The 20,328-nt window shown below is 50.0% G+C and overlaps 1 protein-coding gene across 18 annotated transcripts in view; it reads right to left on the bottom strand.

Annotated features, from left to right (window-relative positions):
* Positions 1-20,328, bottom strand: part of Agap1 (ArfGAP with GTPase domain, ankyrin repeat and PH domain 1) — a 467,544-nt gene that overhangs the window by 308,481 nt on the left and 138,735 nt on the right. The gene's annotated exons all lie outside the window — the stretch shown is intronic.

Below are 20,328 nucleotides of genomic sequence, written 5' to 3'. Positions count from 1 at the left end.
GTTTCAAGGAACAACTCTGGACATGTCTACACACACTTTCCACAGATCTTCCCAGTGGGGAGGACACAAAAGTCACACATGTCTGTGGGCTTGGCTACTAGCCTATGCTAGGTCCAAGATTCAACTCCTGCAAGGAATAAAACCGAGTGTGATCATGCTTGCAATCTCCACACAATGTCACAGAAGGACGACTGTGCCCCACCTAACACCCCACTCCCTGGAATACACATTCCATATCAGTTGTTTAGTTAAAGTGCTACTGGACTAGAATTTAACGGTAGGGCAGAGATTACCACTGACGGACTGTGGGTTCCACTGAGCCTCTGATGGGTGTGGGCCAGGCTACCTGGCTCCTGCTTGATACCACAGGTGTTCACCACTGTGGCTCAGGACAAGAAACTTTCATCATTCCTCATCACCAACCTAGTGCTAGGCTATTATTATTATTATTATTATTATTATTATTATTATTATTATTATTATTATTATTATTATTGAAGCGCAGAGCATCCAATCAGGACCTCCTGCATGCTAGGCAAGTGCTCTAACAAGCTACATTCCCAGAATTTAACAGTCTTTATTCAGTTCAACAAAAGAAAGTGGGTGCTGTGTCCTGGCCCCCCTACAGTGACTACCGGGATTCCAGGTTAGACATGTAACGTGACATCAGGTTCCTTCACTGGTCTCTGGTGATCATGACCAGTGGATTATAAATAATACCCAAGTGGACACAAGGAAGGACTGCATTGCCCACAATAAGCTCCAAGATTCATGATGACACACCTCAACATGTGCTGGCAGGAAGGCCACAGACTAGGCTTGAAGGACCGGGGCGGCCTCCATGCTCCTTCTGAGCAGCTCGAAGGGCAGCTATTGCCCCACGGAGGGCCACAGAGGACCTGGTTCAGCAGAAGACACCATACATCCCCACGGGGGCCACCCACTTTAGAAATCCTACAATGCCATCAACTCCACTGTGCACAGATGCAGACAACAGCCTCCCCAGGCCTCTGCCTGGACCTCCCCTAACCTCAGTTCCTCCAGACTAAGAAGTGTTGAGGCCAAAGGCATCCTGAACCCTCCTTTATCTGAGAGGCCGAGGTTGCTGAGCTAGCTGGATGTGACCAAAGATCGGACATAAAAAGAAGATGATCTCCCAGCTCAGACAGCAGGGAAAGTCAGCCCTGCCCCGACCCCCACACAGCCCTGACCTACCCCCTGCACCATGCCAGGCCAGGTTTATCCATCTCCCTACCTTGCCTGAAACACAGGCACAGCCTCCGGGACCCTGGAGACTGGAACTTGGAAAGTCTCAGCACAGCCTCCTCAGAACTATCACTCACTCCCGTCCACTGCCCACCCACTCCAAAATTCCTATCTTCCTTTCAGGAGGCCTTCGGCTCATTCGGAGCAAAGCCCCATTCCCTAGTCACCAGCAACAAGAGAAGGCAGAGCAGGAACAGGGTCACTAGTAGGCTTTGTCCCCCTGACGGCTAGTGTTGGTCACAAGAGCCTGAGCAATGACAATTTCACTTGGTTCAACCCACAGCACATAAGCATGGACACACAGGGGTGGGGGAGGGGGGAGATCCATGTGATATGATCACAAGCATCTTAAAACAAAGACCCTCTGGTGAGTTGACCCTTGCACCGTGCCCAGGCAAGGTCCAGCAGGGACCAGAGAATAAGCAAGATGACTGAACTGGAACCCAGGCAGCCAGGACCCACGGGCTTCTCACCTGTAGCCTGGAGGAGCCTGGCTACAAATGGCATGTTTCTAGGGAAGCCTTCAACTCCATATAGCTCCACTGGGTGCCTTCCTGGGGCCTCAGAACCTTGAGCTAATGGCTTATAATATTCTTTATCACCGCCCCTCCCCCCCCAGTCCAAACTGCATCATTTGGCTGGTGGACACAAGCCCCAGCAGAGGCAAGGCCAGAGATAAGGTACTAGAAGCCAGGTCTGCAGAACCACAATGACTTCATGCACCCCAACCCCACCTTGTTTGGCTTCAAGGACCATAGATACAAGCTCCAGCCACAACTCACAGAGAAGCTGCTGCCAGGGTAAAAAAAGGAAACTGAAATTGTAGGTGAGGGGAGAAAAAAAAAAACAAAACAAAACACCAACCACTGTCTCAGGGACTGGAATGCTCTTGGAACCTTAAATTCTACAAAGGTTTTTTAGAAATGCACTCTGTTTAGCAACAGACATGATTTTTTTTTTTTTTAAACCTGAGAACATCTGCAAAGCCCTGAAATAGGAAACAGAACAAAAAAGAGAGCAAGTCTACCCAGAGACCAGGAGGCGGGGAAGTCAGGTCCCGGCCCTATCAAAGCCTTGCTGGGGAGGGAGACAAGGTACCTCCAGAGGAGTCAGAGCTCTGAGGTACAATGCCTAATACCCAGGGCAGCAATGACTTCCAGACCTGTGTGAAGCGGGATGGCAATTTCTCATCAACAGCCTCCATTGCCAGTGGAGTAATCCATGAGCAAACCCAGTCCTCAGGGGTACGAGATGACTGCCAGGTTCCCTTGTGAGTTCCAGCTGCTCCTCAGTGGCCCCAAAGATTCACAAACAAGATGGCTCCCTCCCCAACATCCCTGACACCTTCCCCATTTACAAGACCTTTCCTTTGAAGAGTGGCAAACGTCATGTCACCAAGGTACCGCCATGCCCGCCCAGCCTGCAGGTATGGCCACACCAGGGCCTCAACCCCAAGCGTCTTTCCCGAGCCCTGATGTGGCTCAAGATCCTTCTTCAGTAGAGGCCCTTTCTCTTCTCCCTTCAGTCTCCAGTCAAAAGGCACCGGCCGAGGCAGGATCTCAAGGACTCAAGGAACTGACTCAGGGACACAGGATTCCCTTTAGTGACTTACCCCCCACAGTGGGTGCCCTTCTTGGGAAGGTGTTCTAAGAGGATGCCTAAAGCTGCATGCCTATCAGGAATGCCTTGAGAACACAAGTCTAACAAGGAAAAGTGGAAAATGTGAGGATGTGAGAATGGAAAGGAGGGAAATATTCCTCTAAACGTGAAAACCCAGGCCAGAGCTCACAAGCTGAGGGGAGCCAGGGGCAGCAACCACGGCCTCCTGTGTGAGCTTGGTATGTCCATGCTCCACATTTCCTCAAGAAAGATGTGTGCTGGGTGAGCAGAGGCTGCAATATTCCGACTAAAATATTGGCAGCTCTGAAGCCTGTGCCCTCATTCCATCCAATTTTCATTCACTGCCGTCACCCAGGTGATGAAGGCATTTGCTATGAGCATCTTCCCCGGGCAGGCTACAGCTCCTCAGGGAGAAAGACTACAGCGCCTCAGCTCTTTCTGAGGAACAGGAAGGATAAAGGGCATTGCGTCTCCACGCCCCTCAAGGCCACCTGAGGGCTGGGGTGTCTGTCACTGACCACCCCCAGGCCTCCTAAAGACCTGTTGCTAACCTGGCACCCCCGGCAAAGAACAACACCTTCCTGTTGCCACAGGTCTCACTTGCAGCCTGTTCCACACCTGAATAGCACACATGGGTACAGGCATTCCAACACTTGGTCCTAGCTGATGGTGCTCTTCTGGAGAACTGAGAGGGAAATGACATCCCGTTTCCTGTTTGCTTTCTGTTCCTATTCACAGTTAAATACGCGATCTCTCAGCTCTGTGGTCCTGCCGCCATGGCCATGGCTCCCCCCACCCCCACCCCACCAACAGACTCTGATCCCTCTGAAACCGTAAGCCAAAAATAAACTCGCTGCCATAAACCGATTCTGGTCGTGATGTTTCATCAGAGCAACGGAAAAGCCACACAGGCAGTCATTATGCCCAGCTCGACAATCCCCGGGCTCTGTGTTCTAGTGATCCAACATGCCCGCAGGGTCTCCCTGCAATATTCCACCCTGACTTGATGTCACCTTTGGCCACTTTCACCCAGCAAGGTGCCCCAGCTGCACCAGCCTCATTCCCTGGGTGTCTGTACCTAAGTGACATAGTACAGCTCTGCTGGGATGGTCATATATGCTTGAGCATAGGCCTGGCCCCGGCAAATACTATAACCCTGAGCAAATCAGGCTTCTCACAGGCCAGGTTCTAAAATAAATTTGGTACAACATATGGAGCACAAGAACTAGGTCACAGACATGTGCAACCGGCACTCAGTCTGTCTACCGAGTAATTAACTAGGCAGAGTGTGAACAACATAAAGGATGGTGGGTGGAGGGATGGCCGGCGAGCCGCAGGGGCTGTCGGAGAGACTAGCTGTGGGGTGTGCCGGTCAGGGGTGGTCTCTCAAGTACTGACATTTAGAAGCTAAGGAAGGAGAGGCTGGGGCTAATGTGGGAAAGGAGGGCACAGGAGGGCACGGCGGGGGTGGGGTGGGGTGGGATGAAGAACAGTACGGCCTTGGTATTGGGACAGTTTGCTTGGAGTCACCCGGGACTCTGAAGGGTGGGAAGATGGACAGGAGTCACATTCTGCTCTCGAAAAGACAGAGATGTGATGTGAACCTGGGATATGAAGAAAGCAGAAGCATGCAGACTTGAAGAAGAGGAGCCATCAAGGATGAGCCAAGCGTGGGCAGAGACTAGGTGCCTGCTGGAGCAGCAGGTCTTATGGAAGGTGGTGCAGCATCCTCATGATGGATGCAAAGCCTGAGGGCTAAAAGTGTACCCATGCATAGAGGCTCCCCACTAGGGAGCACCCTGAGTTTGGGCTATAATATAAAAAACAAAAGTCCCATTGGTTACATAGTCAAAACAGAGCTCAACATGCCACTTGGGGTCTGGGATTATTCTGTTTCATTGGTTCAGTCTCCTGGGAAATCTTGGTAGTTTCTGGTAAGTCACACCGCCCTGCAGCTCACTGGCCAGCCTCTGGGTGCTTGTTTCTTTGACAAACTCACAATACACTGAATGTCTGTCTACACTGAGGAGCTTAATCTCTGGTCCTGTCCCACCAGCCACTAGCTCCCGTCTGCAAGCTGCCCCGCCCAGTGTTCCTCCTCGTGAGTGGAGTGGCAGACGGGGTGAAGGAGTCCATGCAGTGAAGGCCGCACTCAGAACCAGAGGAGCATGGGAAGGGAGAAACAAGGGTCCCCAGAACAAGGTCCCCGGACTCCTCCGCAAGGCCCTCTGCAGATGAGACAAACCCAGAGCAGGAAGGATCTACTGAGTCCTCCTGGGCATCTACAATCCAGTTCCTGTCACGTGACCCTGTTATGGTCACATGCTCATATATAGTCATTTCATCCTTGTACACCTGACGTGGAAATGAAAAAGAAGACCAGAAGCCAATCGTGGTTTCCTCAGAGCCTGGGGAGGAGAGGGCATACCCAAGTGACTGGCTCTAACTGGTACACCCAAGTGACTGCGGCAGGATGCTATAGCTCTTCTATCCCTCCACATACGCATCTCTATAGACAATAATTCCACTACTCTGCGGGGTAACAGTCTACTGAACAGGGCTGTCAGGACAGTCCGTACACTGCTGAATGCCATCTTCTTCCAATATACACAGCCTAGCCACAGAACTTTAAATGATACCCTTTCCGATCCTAGAATAACAAACAGTAACAGCAGTATTCACAGGTAGAAAGGCTGGCCTGTCCCTGGAGATGACAGCTCCATAGTTAGCCGCATGGGTCTAACTACACACACAGGCTGGGCAGACTCGGGGCCCCAGAGCTGGCCTCTCACCAAAGTGACCAAGGCCTCGGAACCATCTGGACAGGTTTTCTGTGGCTACAGATCTTACTGTGACCCCCTCCCCCAGTGCTCCGGGCACCCCCACCTCAGCGGGCTGAGATCCCAAGCTCACAGCCTAAATGGAGAAGAGCCCACAGTGAACAACTTCCAAGGCTTCTGGCATATCTAAAATAGCAGCCTGGAGTCTGTGCCAAACCCTCAGCCCAGGCCCAGAGTGTTTATGTGGCTGAATTTAGAACTCTGGATATAAAGCCATCGATTTCAACTTCTTGAAACCAAGAGTAGAACCAGACTGGAGAAAAAATAAACCACGCAATAGCAGCAGGAGGGTGGCAGCAGAAGCCAACGAAACAGCGACCATTTCAGACCCACGCACCCAGGGCCAGGAGGTCCGGACCTTACCCAAGTGGACAGCCCAACACACTGGCTCCTCATATCCCTGCTCTGCTAGGGACCCAACAAGAATGCCATGCTGCACAGAACCCACACCCACGTGGAGACCCAGCCCCTCCCATCCTTCTTGCTCTCCCAGTTCCTAACTGTGTCCCGTGGCAGGTATTCTCAAGAAGTACTACTGAAATATAGTAGGGTGGGGGCTGAGAACAGGAGACCCACAGCTGGAGCACCTGGGCAGCTGCAGGCTTATTTCTCAAGCTCCAGGCGGCTCTCTAGACCCCTATGGCGGCATCACTACAGACAGTAATTCCTTTACTAATGGGGTAGTAGTCACTGCACACGGCTCAGTATAGTCAGCACATGGCTGGCTGCCACAGGCTTTCACTCTACCCAGCCTGGCCAAGGGACCAGAGGATGTGCTGGCTGCTGCTGAGACCGCTTGCTGCAACCCAGCAGCGGAGCCAGTCTAGGAATCAGGTCAGTGCCTTGAATGACAGTGACAGGAGGATGAGACGAAGGCACCAGGGCGAGAGGCTGAGTCCGGCCCGGCCCTGCTCCCCTGCAGGTCTCCTGGCACTCTTAAAGCCTTTTTCTTCTGTGGCTGATGAAAGGGACAGTGGTTTCTACTCATCAGTGGTCACTCCCTCTCAAAGTCCCAGTGGCTGCTCTCAGAGTTACAATCTCCACCAACAGGAAACATTCTTATTTCTACTTGTCCACTCATGGGAAAGAAAAAGTGAGCTCGGGGCTACCTGCAGACCCGGCCCTTGGTGTGGTGGAATCGGAGCTTTCCTGAAAGCCACCTCTGCTGCTTCAGGGAGAAGCAGAAAGTTCCAGAAGTATGCTGGAGGCGGGGTGGGGGCATATGAAAGGCAAATAAGGCGACAGGTCCCCTGCCAGCTCCAAAGAGCATGAAAGCCCAGTGCTGGTCCAGAACAACGCGGGGAACAGAACTGAACCCAAATACTCAGCCTCAGGACCCGTCCAGAGGGAAAATGAGGGGTCAGACACACAGACCAATGACAACTCCACAGGACTACAGACCCAGGTGTGCAGAAGCAAAGTTCTGACTCAACTGGCCATGTCAAGAACAGAATTTAAGAGAAGAATCCACGAGGATCTGGTAGAAGTCCAGATTCACCAGAAAACACACCTTCCCTTAGGAAGAGACACTTAGTGAAGTCCCTCAGACCTCCCCAGTCCTGCTAACATCCCAAAGGAAGCCTCCAGCAATGTCCTGTGTGTGGCTAACTTTGACCTGAGTAAAGATGGCTTCCTCGGGCGGGCGGTGGTGGCTCACATCTTTAATCCCAGCACAGTGGATCTCTGAAGTTCGAGGCCAGCCAGGTCTACAGTGTGAGTTCCAGGACAGCCAGGGCAGAGAAACTTTGTCTCAAAAACAAAACAAAACAAACAACCAAACAAACAAACAAGATTCCTATTTATGCTGGAAACGCTGGGGAGTAAAAAGGCAGGCCACGTAGGCCTAGGTCCTGAAAACTATTCACACTTCACACATGCAATGACAACATTTGATCTTTATGTTTTATCAAATTAAACACAGAGACACCCAGTAAATATGTAGAAACACAGATTTTATTTTTTACTAAGACAAGGTCCTATGTAACTCAGGCTGGTCACAAACTGGCTACACAGCTGAGGCAGGTACTGAAGCAGTCCCCTCCTGCCTCTGCCTCTGCCTCCCAGGTGCTAGGATTACAGACAGACACACAGACACAGACATAAACACACACCTTCCTCTGCCTCCCAAGTGCTAGGATTACAGACAGACACACAGACAGACGCACAGACACAGACATAAACACACACCTGCCTCTGCCTCCCAAGTGCTAGGATTACAGACAGACACACAGACACAGACATAAATACACACCTGCCTCTGCCTCCCAAGTGCTAGGATTACAGACAGACACACAGACAGACGCACAGACACAGACATAAACACACACCTGCCTCTGCCTCCCAAGTGCTAGGATTACAGACAGACACACACATACACACACATCTACCTCTGCCTCCCAAGTGCTAGGATTTTACACACTTACACACACACTTCTTTTGGGCAGCGCTTGGGATACAATCCAGACCTTCTGCATCACCCAAGCAAGCACGCTGTCACTGATCCCGAGCCCCTAACACAGATCTCAGACTAATATTTAAGATGAATGATCTCTGTGTGACATACTTGGCCTTACACATCCAAAGCGAACTGTCACTGCCATAGGTTCAACTAGGACAAATGAATAGTCATGCCTAGGAAGTTCACAGAGCTGAAATTCCGCACTGGTCAACACTGGCCCACCTGGAAAACAGAGGCCGAATGACTGGACCTGAGGGAACCGGAGCGCTTTGCCTGCTAAGAGACCGAAGCTACCTTAGTCAAGAAAAATGACTCAAAACTCTCATGCACTGTGGAAATCAGCTGTCTTTAAAATGTGAATGTGTGTGCCAGCAAAAGCCTACATTCTGCCAGCACAGAACAGCTGAGAACGTGTTTCCTTTCAAGGCAGGAGACGTCTCATTGTAAACATAAGGAAACTGGGGCCAACAGGTTGCTCTCAGCCCCTCCCTATGGCCTCCTCTCTGCAGTTCATTGAGCACCCTTGTAAGTGGTGAGGCCACCAGATCCCTGGGGATCCAGATGGGAGAGCAGGAGAATGGGTCAGCAGATAGATGGTGAAGCCCGAATCCTCAGAACCAGAACCTGGAGAGTGCATGTGCACTTGTCAGTGGCTGTGATCAAGCTCACACACCTCAGCCAAACTCCAAGTGCACAATTTAGTCCTCATGTTATGACATGAGTGGCATTAGAAATTTTATCCTGTAAAGCAAATATTTTACAGTATTAAAACTCCGCCTTCCTTATAAGCCACAGAGAAAACGCCCGAGTAAACCCCATCATAAAGCACACTGCCAAAGAATGGAACCACATCATCACCTGCCACCTGCCTACTCACCTTAAGCACCTCCTCCTCTTTCCCGTCGGGTGCCCAGCCTGCTGTGGGCTGTGGTGGTATTGTGTTCCCCAAAATATTGTGTACTCTAATAAATTTATCTGGGGTCAGAGAACAGACAGCCACTAGATACAAAGGCTAGAAAATGGTGGCACTCACACCTTTAATCCTAGCATTCCAGAGATAGAAATCCCTCTGGATCTCTGTGAGTTCAAGGCCACATTGGAAATAGCCAAACATGGTGACACACGCCTTTAATCCCAGAAAGCCAGCCTTTAATCCCAGGGAGTGGTGGTAGAAAGCAAAAAGATATATAAGGCGTGAGGACCAGAAACTAGTTGATTTTGGCTGGTTAAGATTTTGGCTGGTTAAGCATTCAGGCTTTTGAACAGTAATTCAGCTGAGACCCATTCCGGATGAGGACTCAGAGGCCTCCAGTCTGAGGAGACAAGACCAGCTGAGGATCTGGCGAGGTGAGATAGCTGTGGCTTGTTCTGTCTCTCTGATCTACCAGCATGGACCCCAATAACTCGCCTTGGGTTTGATTTAATTAATAAGACTTTCTAAGATTCCTGCTACAGTGGGCTTTGTCTGTCAGCTGCCAATCGGAGGCTCCTGCTTAAGTGCATTGGACACTTCACATTCCTAAAACGCGCTCTGGCATTAAATATTTTTATTTCTCAAGTTCAAGTGGTGCTAGCAACACATCAGAAGTGGGTGCAGTTGTCTCTAAGTGGGCAGCAACAATGGCACTACTGCCCCTGTCACCCCACTGGTCAGGTCTGGTCGTCAGTGGCATCAACTACACGGTATCTAGAACACCGAGGAGACATGCCTTTGGGCACACCTGTGGGAAATTATCTCCATCCTATAACTGAGCTGGGGAGACCCACTCACTGTAGGTGGCACCATTCCCTCACCAGGATCCGGGACCCTACTATATCCCTGGCATAGGAACGGACAGTAGCATGTGTTCATCACTCTCGGCTTTCCGATTATGGGTATGGCGTGACCAGCTGCTTCAACTTCCTGCTGCCTTGATTCCCCAGCCATCATCGACTGAGTCCTCCAACTGTGAGACAGAGTAAACCCCTTTTCTGTATCTGTTCCCCTCACTGGCTGTTCGGAATAAACCCTACCTCCCTGCCTTTGTCAGAGAGCTTTATCAAGGTACAAGAATGTAACTAAGACATCAGGCTGAAGGGGAGCTGTGGCCACTGCAGGAGCCACTGGAAACCAGGAGCACAGCAAAGAACACCCAAAAAGGCCCACGTGCTTCTCCATGAAAGACAGTGGAAGCATCCTGGGCCTGTGACTACAGCAGCGGAGAGGAGCTAGCAGAACCCAGTGTGATCCAGAGAGAGAACTCCACCATGCAGAACATCAGAAATAAACTGCGTTCTGCTAAACATCTACAGGATGAATGAGCATTTGATTGAATGAATGGGAAGGTAAAGAGATAACAAAACCGCCCCAAGGCAAGGCAGGCAAGAAGACCAGAAGGCCAGGCCCTCGCCCAGTCACCAGCTCCCCAGAAGTGGGCACCACATACCCCTTGCCACCATGATTTTACAACTGACTCTCCAGTCTCAGTGCATCCAGAGAACCTTCACAGTCCAACAATCACACCTCTTGGGACTCTGACAATTATGAACACAAAAGACCACACAGCCACACTATGGTCACACAGCCCCTAAGGCTTCATGATGGTCACAAGCGATCATACACCAGCCCAGTGACCTTGGTAAACACTACACGATCCTAATGCCCCAGGGGACTGCCCTAGATGACTCTGTTAGACAGCCGCAATTCTTCAGCTCTATAAGATCCTCTACCACGGAGATGTGACACCCATAAACCACTGGAGTGGTGTAGTTTGGAAACACAAGCAGAAACTGATGGCAGCTATCATCAGAGAAAATTCGCCATGGTTCCTGTCTGCATTTCCTCTACCAGCATATTCCTACCCATGATCCAGAAGAAAGGTGTTTCCAACCTTGCTCCTAAGGCATGCTAACATGACATGCTAACACCCTGAACTGAACCTGACATGCTAACATGACATGCTAACACCCTGAACTGAACCTGACATGCTACCATGACATGCTAACACCCTGAACTGAACCTGACATGCTAACGACCCAAGTCTCTGGTTCTCCAAAGGAGGCTGCAGAGGAGCTGAATCCCTAAAATGAGACTTGAGAATTAACAAGCAGGAGCTGGTTGTGGCTCAGTAGTTAGACTGGCATGCCGGGCAACCAGTGTTTCATTCCTCGCAAGGGAACAACCAGAATTAACAAGCACTACGTGTGCCATGGGTGATGATTACTTTTGTCTAGCTGGCAGTCAAACCCAGGCCAAAAAGGGCAGAGGAAATGTCCTCAATGCATGTACCCTCCACCTCAGTTTCTCCCCCTAAGAGGTCACTGTGCACTTTCAAATCGTAAATGTAACAGATTTGTAAATGTTAAATTAATAAAAGTTTATAAATGTATACCATGTATAGGTATCAGTACAATACGTAGTATCAAATGAAACCTGAAGAAAGTTTCTCTCTGGCTCTCAGACTAGTGTGGTTTGGGGGCAATGACTTTAAAAGCCTCGCATCCACTCCTCCCTCGCCTCCTTCCCTCGCCTCCCTCCCTCGCCTCCCTCCCTCTGTCCATTCCCCAATCTCTCTGCCTGTCCATCTTCCAGTACACTGTGGGTCAAGGAATGTTACTTGACAATTCGGCTGCTCTCAGGTTGTGTCTGGCTTGTAAGAAGGGAAGTGACTCCATGTGGTACAGAGTGACAGCCCTTCTCCAGTGACAGGAACAAAGGGGGAGGGGTGCCGAAGCCAGCTTCTCCCCGCTCACAATCATAAGGTATGCTGGCCAGTCGCTTTAAAAGCAGCAGCTACATGAAGGTCGTGGGAAAATACAAACAGGTAAGGGAAGGAGACCCTGAGGCAGGAGTGTCATGAGCGAGACGCCTACCCACCAAGTGTGCATCCTGACCATAAGCCTGAGCATACCCATGGGTCCTTTGCAAAAATGTATCACAGGTAAATACAGTGAAGCCTTGATGCCTAGTGCACAGGTTCAAACCTGCTGTCATGCCTGCTTCTGCAGCTTCACAGGAATGGGGGGAAGCCTGAAAGAGCTACTTCAGCTCATGGGGCAGACTGAGCTCAGCGTGGCTCTGAGGCCTGGCTGGGCCACCTGGCTAACCGCATGCTGTTGCAGCTGAGACAGAACCCCATGGCCTGCCTGGCTTGCTCCAGGTGGCGACTGAGATGTAGCCTACAGAAGAAATCTCCCTCCTCTGTTTCTGGTCGTGTTACACATCTCAAAACAGAGAGGAAACCTGCAGGAGAAACACGTTAGGGTCAGGCTTGGCCACTGCTCATCACCTGCACTCCAAAAGAACTGGCTGATTAGGTCTTCGAAGGGCCCAGAAAACACTGCCCATGGGGGACCCTGCTGGAGAAAGGGGAGGGTAAAATGGTTCGTTGTTGCCAGATCCCCGCCTGATGGTGGGCAGGATAGACACTAAACCTCCAACAAGCCAAGAGAAGCCAGTGAGAAACAGAAGCAAGATGGGAAGGAGCAGACATAACAGGCCTCCCCACCGAGACACATTCGAGACAAGCGCGTCCTTTCTGCACACTGGATGCAAACCACCCCTGGGAGAGGACCAGGTATAAATATCATCAGAGTCCTAGGTGCCATGTCCAGTCTTCTGACAATGTGCCATGATCAATATTGTCATTTCAGTTTATACTTGAGAATGGCACAATCCAGTCACCAACGGAAAAACAAGAAGAAAAAAAGAATCTCTTGATAACTTCAGGTTGACAATTCTGTGTTGAGTCTCGTTCAGAACCCGCCTTGGCTGTGTGGAGACTGCAGGCCAAACAACGCCCATGAGCCAGCACCCAGGAAAACGCTGGAGGAGCAGCACCTTCGAAACTCCAATCACACACCCACAGCCCTCCCTGCCACCCATCTCCAGCCTCAGAGTCCCAATGATGGGACCTTCCCACCCATCCTGGAGGCCTAGGACAAGGTGGATGCTGTGCTGTGGACACTGAGTCAAAAGCCTCCGACCCAGGAGTTTAGTGAACCCCTGCTGTGTAGCTGCATCCTGGTTCCGGTTCCGGGAAGAAACCTGCAGGTCCCTGGTCTTCTCTTCCAAATCACAATTCTCAGAGTCTTCCTTGAATGTGGCTTCCACATGATCCCAGGGACCAGGTCAGGCTTGGCCTTAACTTCTGACTCCTGGCTACCCTGGCAGACTCTTGAAAATCTGAAGTTCTGGTGTGGGGACTGAAATTACCAAAAGAATGATATGTCCACCCACCCTGGAGCTGTGTGTTGAAATGTGAAGCGTTGGGCAGAAAGACCAAGACCGCAGTACCGTGTGCACTGCGGGCAGGTGTCCTGCTTCAGACGACAGGACTCGGCTTGTGGGAACAATTACTATGCTTTTTCCTTTGAGACAGGGTCCTATGTAGTCCAGGCTGGCCTCAGATGAGGATGACCTTAAACTTTTGATCCTCCTGCCTACACCTCCTCATTGCTAGCATTATTGGGGCGCATTATCACATCCGGTTTATGTGGTACTGGGCATAGGACCCACCGCTTCACTCACACTAGGCAAACACTCTATCTACTGAGCTGTATCCCCTGAAGTTAGAAAAATTTTTAAGAGCTCATTGGAGCAACAGGGTAAACACACTAGATAAACACCGTCTCCCATCCCAACAGAAGCAGCATCAGCATCAGTCTGCCCTGGTAGAAGAACTAATGAGTGAGGGCGGGGCCTCAAGGAAGGCTGCTGTCATTGTTCATGGAGTCAATTCCCGAGTGTCTGACAGTCACAGGCCCGTGTGCAGTGGCAGGCACAGAGGACAAGAGGGAACACAGGGGTCCCTTTGATAACCGTCTCACACAAAAGGACACCCAACCGCATCACTTGAGCCCCACTGTTCTGCACCAGCCATGCACTGGACAAAGAGAGCCTTCCCGCATGCTGACCACACCAGCTGGCATGCCACACCATGCAAAACCTCACATGGAGAGGGCATCGGATCGAAAGGGATGCATGGCTTCTCCTGGGCGAGGGTGGTGTGAGAACTCGACCCCCTTTTCCCCCGTCACTCCCACGGACAGAATGCGCCTGGTAAAATTATCTTCACGTGCTAGATAAAGAGAAGCCAAAAGAATCCCGTCCAGCACTCGCCCTGGTGCGCCCTGGTACTGACAGTGAGGATGGAGATCGCTTTCCCGTCTTCTGGTCAGAGCAGCTCACTGCACGCTGAACTGTCTGAGAGCATCATACCTGTTAGTGATACCAGGGTGGGAAGCAAGGAGAAGTGGAACAAAAAGCAAAAATAAGCGCAAAAAAAAAAAAACAGGGGAAATCTAGAACCCACTTCTAAATTAAAACCAGCCAAGTGGATAGCATGCGACTCCATTCTTTTAAACTGCAGGGGCACTTTTTAAAGCAATGTCTCAAAGAATGACCAGTAGGAGAACAAGCTAAGCCAGGTCCATCAGGAGGGGTGGAAACCCAGGGCTGTCACCCAGGACAAGCAGAAACTCAACGCTCATCATCTACCATGGGCAGATGGTCCTTCTCTAAAATAATGAAAAGATAATAATCTCCCCTCTTTTCTGCTAATCTGTTGACCTTAATACCAATTCTGCCCTTAATCATGTGGAGCGGCCGCAGAGCTGTAGTCAACCTCAACAGTGAGGCCACTTCAATAAGAGAACACTTCTCTTTCCTTCATGATCTTACTCACAGTGACATTTTAAATTAATATAGCTGTTCCAAGTCACTGCACTGGAAAAAGAAAATTTTACGCCAGGAACATAAACATTTTTTAGAAGACTATATAATTTCCTTTTCTCTGCTTCAAGTTGATGTATTAATCACTAACATGTATTATATCTGAGGACAGGGTGGGGTGCTAAGCAGTTCCTTAAAGGTATCCTAACCAACCTGCACGTGGGGAGTTCTTTCTTCATGTAGTCAACTCCTGATGATCCTGCCAGGTCCAGCTCATTTTACCCTCATGAGGACACCGGACAACTTCTTCCCCAACGACACTGGCTCTACCATTTGTGTCCCCTAGCTCTCTGCTCCATCCTCCCAACAAACATTTCACAAGAGCGTGTGTGTGTGTGTGTGTGTGTGTGTGTGTGTGTGTGTGTGTGTGTGTGTACAGTGTGTGTGTGTGTGTGTGTGTGTGTGTGTATGTGTGTGTGTGTGTACAGTGTCTGTGCTCCATTGTCCACAGAGGAGTAACACCAGCAATGGCCCAGGAGGAACCCACTACCGAGGCTTACATGTGCTGGCCTGAGAAAGCCAGTGTATGTGACACTGGGGGACAGTCACAGCTTGCCTGAGTACCCTGCAGACTCACTGTAACTTCTCCCTCTCCCCCAACCTGCTGCTCATCTCTGCAGACTGGGAACTGTGCTTCCGTCAGATCTCAGATTCTGATGCTCGGAAAATGCAGAGCACGCTGCAGATGCCCCATGGACGTGTTCGTGCACCACAAAAACAAGACAAACAAAAATCAAAACCACAGCGCTTCCAAACAGAGTAGCCGTTAATAACTAGACAGCCGAACAGGTTGCTGCTATGGGCACATCTCTGAATACTCTCCTCCAGCAGCAGGATGCTCCAAGCCCAGGTTGTCAGAAGAGAAGAAAAAAAAAAAAAAAAGATGTAAGCTCTTGACCTAAGCTGAAATGAAGCTCCAACCAGAGGCCATAGACCTAGAGGAACACAACACAAATCCTGGTTGCCCAAAGATTACCAGGCTGACCTTCCAAGGCCACTCTTCAGAGCATACCCAGTACAGCAGCTGAGTCTCCAGGAGAGAGCGATTCCCGCCCATCCTTCCAAACAACAACAAAACCCCCAATCTGCTGCTCATCTCTTCAGACTGGAACTGCGCTTCTGTTAGATCTCAGATTCTGATGCTTGGAAAATGCAAAGACTGCTGCCATCAAAGACTGAGTAGAAAATCATTCAAAATGTTTCACATGAAACGCTGTGAATGACACAGTTTCATTATAAGCTATTTGCCCTGTCCGGTGGCAAATCAAATTGAAAACAATGTACAAGTTATAGCAGCAATTTTCTTTCATTGAATTGCTATTTCCTTCTTCTGGCCACTCAAGTTTCTCGTCCTTTGCTTGATACTCTAATAAGCTTTTCATCCCATCATAACTAAGATACAGAAGCAAGGGAATCCGAAACTAAGGAACATGGCTACTGTTGAAATGTGCTCTCAAAAATCAGTTGTAAATTACTAATTTAAAAAGCTGGTCCTAGCCAGAGCTATCAAGGAATCACTTTATTGCAGTCATCAATCCTCCCACATAGTAAAAGACCCTGCATGTAGCTCTAGCCTGGCGGCTAGGTCCCGGGAGTGGCAAGTTAGTCTAATGGCACCTGTCAGACACAGAGAGCAGGCTCCAGAGAGCGACACCCATCAGTGCTATTAGCCACTTACAATTTTGTCTTTCCTTGTATTGACTTACATTTGTGTCAACACTGTCTTAATACACGTGTGTCACATAACACAAGACTGCCCTGGATCTGACAAGAGGGCTTTCTGAAAACTGTGTCTAACCCATATAAACCCTGGGACTCCAAACATCAGAGAGAAGAGCCTGTACAGGCTGAGAAAGCCCAGTGAGGCCTCCTGGGAAGGTGGGCTATTTCTATCCTTTCACCCTAAAGCTCTTAAGTTAGGAATCCAGGGAAACCAAACCACACACCTGTCCAGAGCCTCTGTGTGTGTTAAAACAAGATTTTAACTATTTTGCTTGTGCCTGTGCCAACAGAGACATCTCGTCTAAGACCAGCCATGTGTTCTAAGACAGGGAAACTGTTTATCGTAATACCAATCTTAAAGTAGCGTTTTCTGCAGCCAAGTCAAAATCAATAGCTGTGAGAGAGAAAGCGTCTGTGGGTGTCGGCACCTCTAATTCCCTTTATACTCATGAACTCCAAACCATTATGCCTACATTTAAAGGAAGTCATCTAGGTGTCTGGTGACGCTGATGGTGTGTGTTTCAGGTCTGCAGAGGCTTAAGCCTGGGGTGGTAAAAGCAGTTTGGAACTGGCATGGGCCTGGTGTTCCTCACTGGTTAGCCAAGCTCAGGCTTTGCTCTCAAACAGCAGCCAGCTGCATGCAGATGTAGGGAGCCCCTGACCTCACGCTTCACATTTCACAACAAGCTCTGCTCTTCCTTCCTAAAAATACAATTTCTAAGTCTTGCCAAGCCACCTGAGCCCCAAAGGAAGCTTAGGCAAGGCAGGGTGGGCCTGGCCCTGGCACTATTCACAAAGGGAAACCATGGCATCTGGGGCCCCCACCATAACTTCAGAGCAGGGATTTTCACATAACAACACTTAAGTTCTGAACGACTGACCTCCTTTAAGAGCTAGTTTATTAGTTATGTGTATTTATGTCTTGTATGAGTATGCACGTGAGAACAGGTGCCTGTGGAGGCCAAAGGCATCAGATCCCTCTGGCACTGATGCTCCGGGACATTATGAACTGCCTGGTGTAGGTGCTAGGAACTGGGTCCTCTGCAAGAACAGTTACATATTCTTTTTGTTTGTTTTTGTTTTTGTTTTTCGAGACAGGGGTTTCTCTGTGTAGCTTTGGTGCCTGTCCTGGATCTTGCTCTGTAGCCCAGGCTGGCCTCGAACTCACAGAGATCCGCCTGCCTCTGCCTCCCGAGTGCTGGGATTAAAGGCGTGCGCCACCACCGACGCGCCAGTTATAATACTCTTAACCACCTCTCTCTCCACCTCTGCCCCAGCAACTGACATTCTAAGAAACAAATACATAAAAAAACAAAACAAAGAGACAAAACCAAAGCGCACAGGATCCTGATACGATGGTAAGACGGGAACGCTGGGGTTCTGTAACACTGGCTCTAACAGCCAGAGAACTGGCTGCTCCTAAGTCTTGAGGACAGTGACCTGACACCTCTGACATTTTCAGCAACGGCAAACATTTTATCTGGATGGAAGGTGTAGAGCTTTATTTACACATACATACACACACATGATTCAGAACTTTACAATAATGTGAGGCCCAGAGTTCTGTGTATATGCATATGCTATGATCCAGTACACTTTTTTTCAAAATGCTATTTTCAGTTTGGGTATTGTTTTGGTTTTTTTCCCCTTTTCTGAGACAAGGTGTGATGTATCCCAGTCCTCAAAGTTGATATATATCAGAGGCTGATCCTCCTAATTGTACTTCCCAAGTGCTGGGATTAGAAACACATACCATCACACCCAGCTTGTGGGTTTTCTACAAGACCCATAAAGTGTGGTGATGGTCTGTCCACAGAGACAACCAATAAGATCAGTACTGCAGTCATTACTATTAAAAACTTGTATCCCTAGGGGGCACAACTTCCAACACACTTAACACCTTGACTATTGCACACCCCTTGCAAGTGTTTGTCCCAAAGGACGCATCGAAACCTTAAATGCTTTTGACTTGTACCTAGGTGCAGCTGAAGCATATTCATGCCAATCCTGTCTGTGCTTCTCCCCCATCTCTGTAAGACAGGTACTTATCTGGAAACCAGGCAACTAATTACAGTCTTCCACCAAGTCCACAAAACAGAGATGCAAGCCCGCTTGTCAGAGTCAACAGGGACCTTTCAATTTTCACTTCCTCTGTGCAAATGACACAACAGCCCCTTCAGGCAAACCAACTCTTTTTTCCTTCCTTTATTTATTTTCATGGGTGAGCTTGCCAATCGGCACTGTGGTACACGTGGCGAGGTCAGAGGACAACCTGCGGGAGTTAGTTCTTCTCTCTCACCTGTGGGCTGTGGGGATCACACCTGCTCACTAGCTTGGTGGCAGGTGCCTTTACCTGGCCGAGTCAATCTCACTGGCCCCAAAACTAACTCCTGTCATCTTCTAACACTTTAAAAGCATATCGGGAGGGAGGGAGGGAGGGGAAGCGAGAGGGATTAATGGTTGGAGCGGGAGCAAGGCATGTTAAAACTAGACGGGTTCAAGGCAACTCAACCAACCAAGTCTGGTGACAGGTAACCTCCCAGCAAAACAAAGACAACACGCAGGCAAGCATGCCATGGCAGGGTTGGCGCCAACCCTTCTCCGCTCCAGAACCACAGGCAGCAGCAATATGAGACTAGTTTGTCTTCCACGGGTCCTCTGCCGAAGATGGTTTTAATGTGAGCCTCGACCTAGGGCAGTCAGCTAGCCTGTCAAGTCCAGCTGGGAGAAGCTCTTTCCGGGCGGCGGGAGCCAGCCGGTATTGTAGAAACCACTGTACTCCACTGCTTCTACCTCCGTGGTCATCAGAAGCATTTTTTGGTAATCGGAAGCAAGATTAAAGAGTTGTCCTAGTATAATGCCAACCTCCCCCGCCACACACACATACACACACACACACACACACACACATACACACACACACCAATTACTCATCCGTGCCCAGTCTTTTCCCTCCAGGTGATAAACAGAAACCAGATCCATGTTTTGTGATTTCAGACCCCCAAATGCTATCAATCATATGGCTAATTCACCGCTTTCAGTATCTACCCCCAGAAATTTCTCCACAAGACCCCAGTAGGCATGTGAGAGACAAGAGACACCTTTAGTTTCAGGATGGGCTGCAGGACTGGCCCCTCATTCCCTAACATCCATTACCCGGCTTGCTTTCCCCAGTGACATGTGGAGGGCGAGGGGCCTGGATGCCCGTCATCCGCTCTCACTGGCCATGAGCTGACAACCAAAAGCTCCCTAGGTAGAACCACCCAAATCAGCCATCACCGCCCTCGGATAGTGGAACCAACAGCAGCCTGCTGCGCTGAAGAAGGGGATCAAGGACAGACTCGAGAGGAATGTGGGCTCCTCTTGGCTGGCCAAGAGCTGCACCTGCTATGCCCACCCCAACCCCCAAGCCCGGTCTGAGCAAAGGCGTGTTCCAGCTCCATCCATCCTAGCAAGAGGAACAGCAGCAATTAATTGGGCAGCCAGGTGATCTTACCCTAGTCAAGATCACGAAGACCAGGTGACAGACCCAGAACTGCTAAAGCACATAAAGCCTGGGGTGATGGCATTCAGGACCACCCAGGCTGCCACCGAACCTGGACATCGGGGGAAGGCGGGTGTCCTCGCTGCTCCCGGGCCCTAGTGTGCTCACACTTGCAGGCTGCTGGACCACGGGCCCAGCCCCCACAGCTCTCCTGCTTGTCCAAGAG

This window comes from Peromyscus maniculatus, chromosome 13, assembly GCF_049852395.1.
Source record: "Peromyscus maniculatus bairdii isolate BWxNUB_F1_BW_parent chromosome 13, HU_Pman_BW_mat_3.1, whole genome shotgun sequence".
Lineage (NCBI taxonomy): Eukaryota > Metazoa > Chordata > Mammalia > Rodentia > Cricetidae > Peromyscus > Peromyscus maniculatus.
Note: the sequence above shows the minus strand (reverse complement) of the source record. Positions and strands in the feature narration are given on the sequence as shown.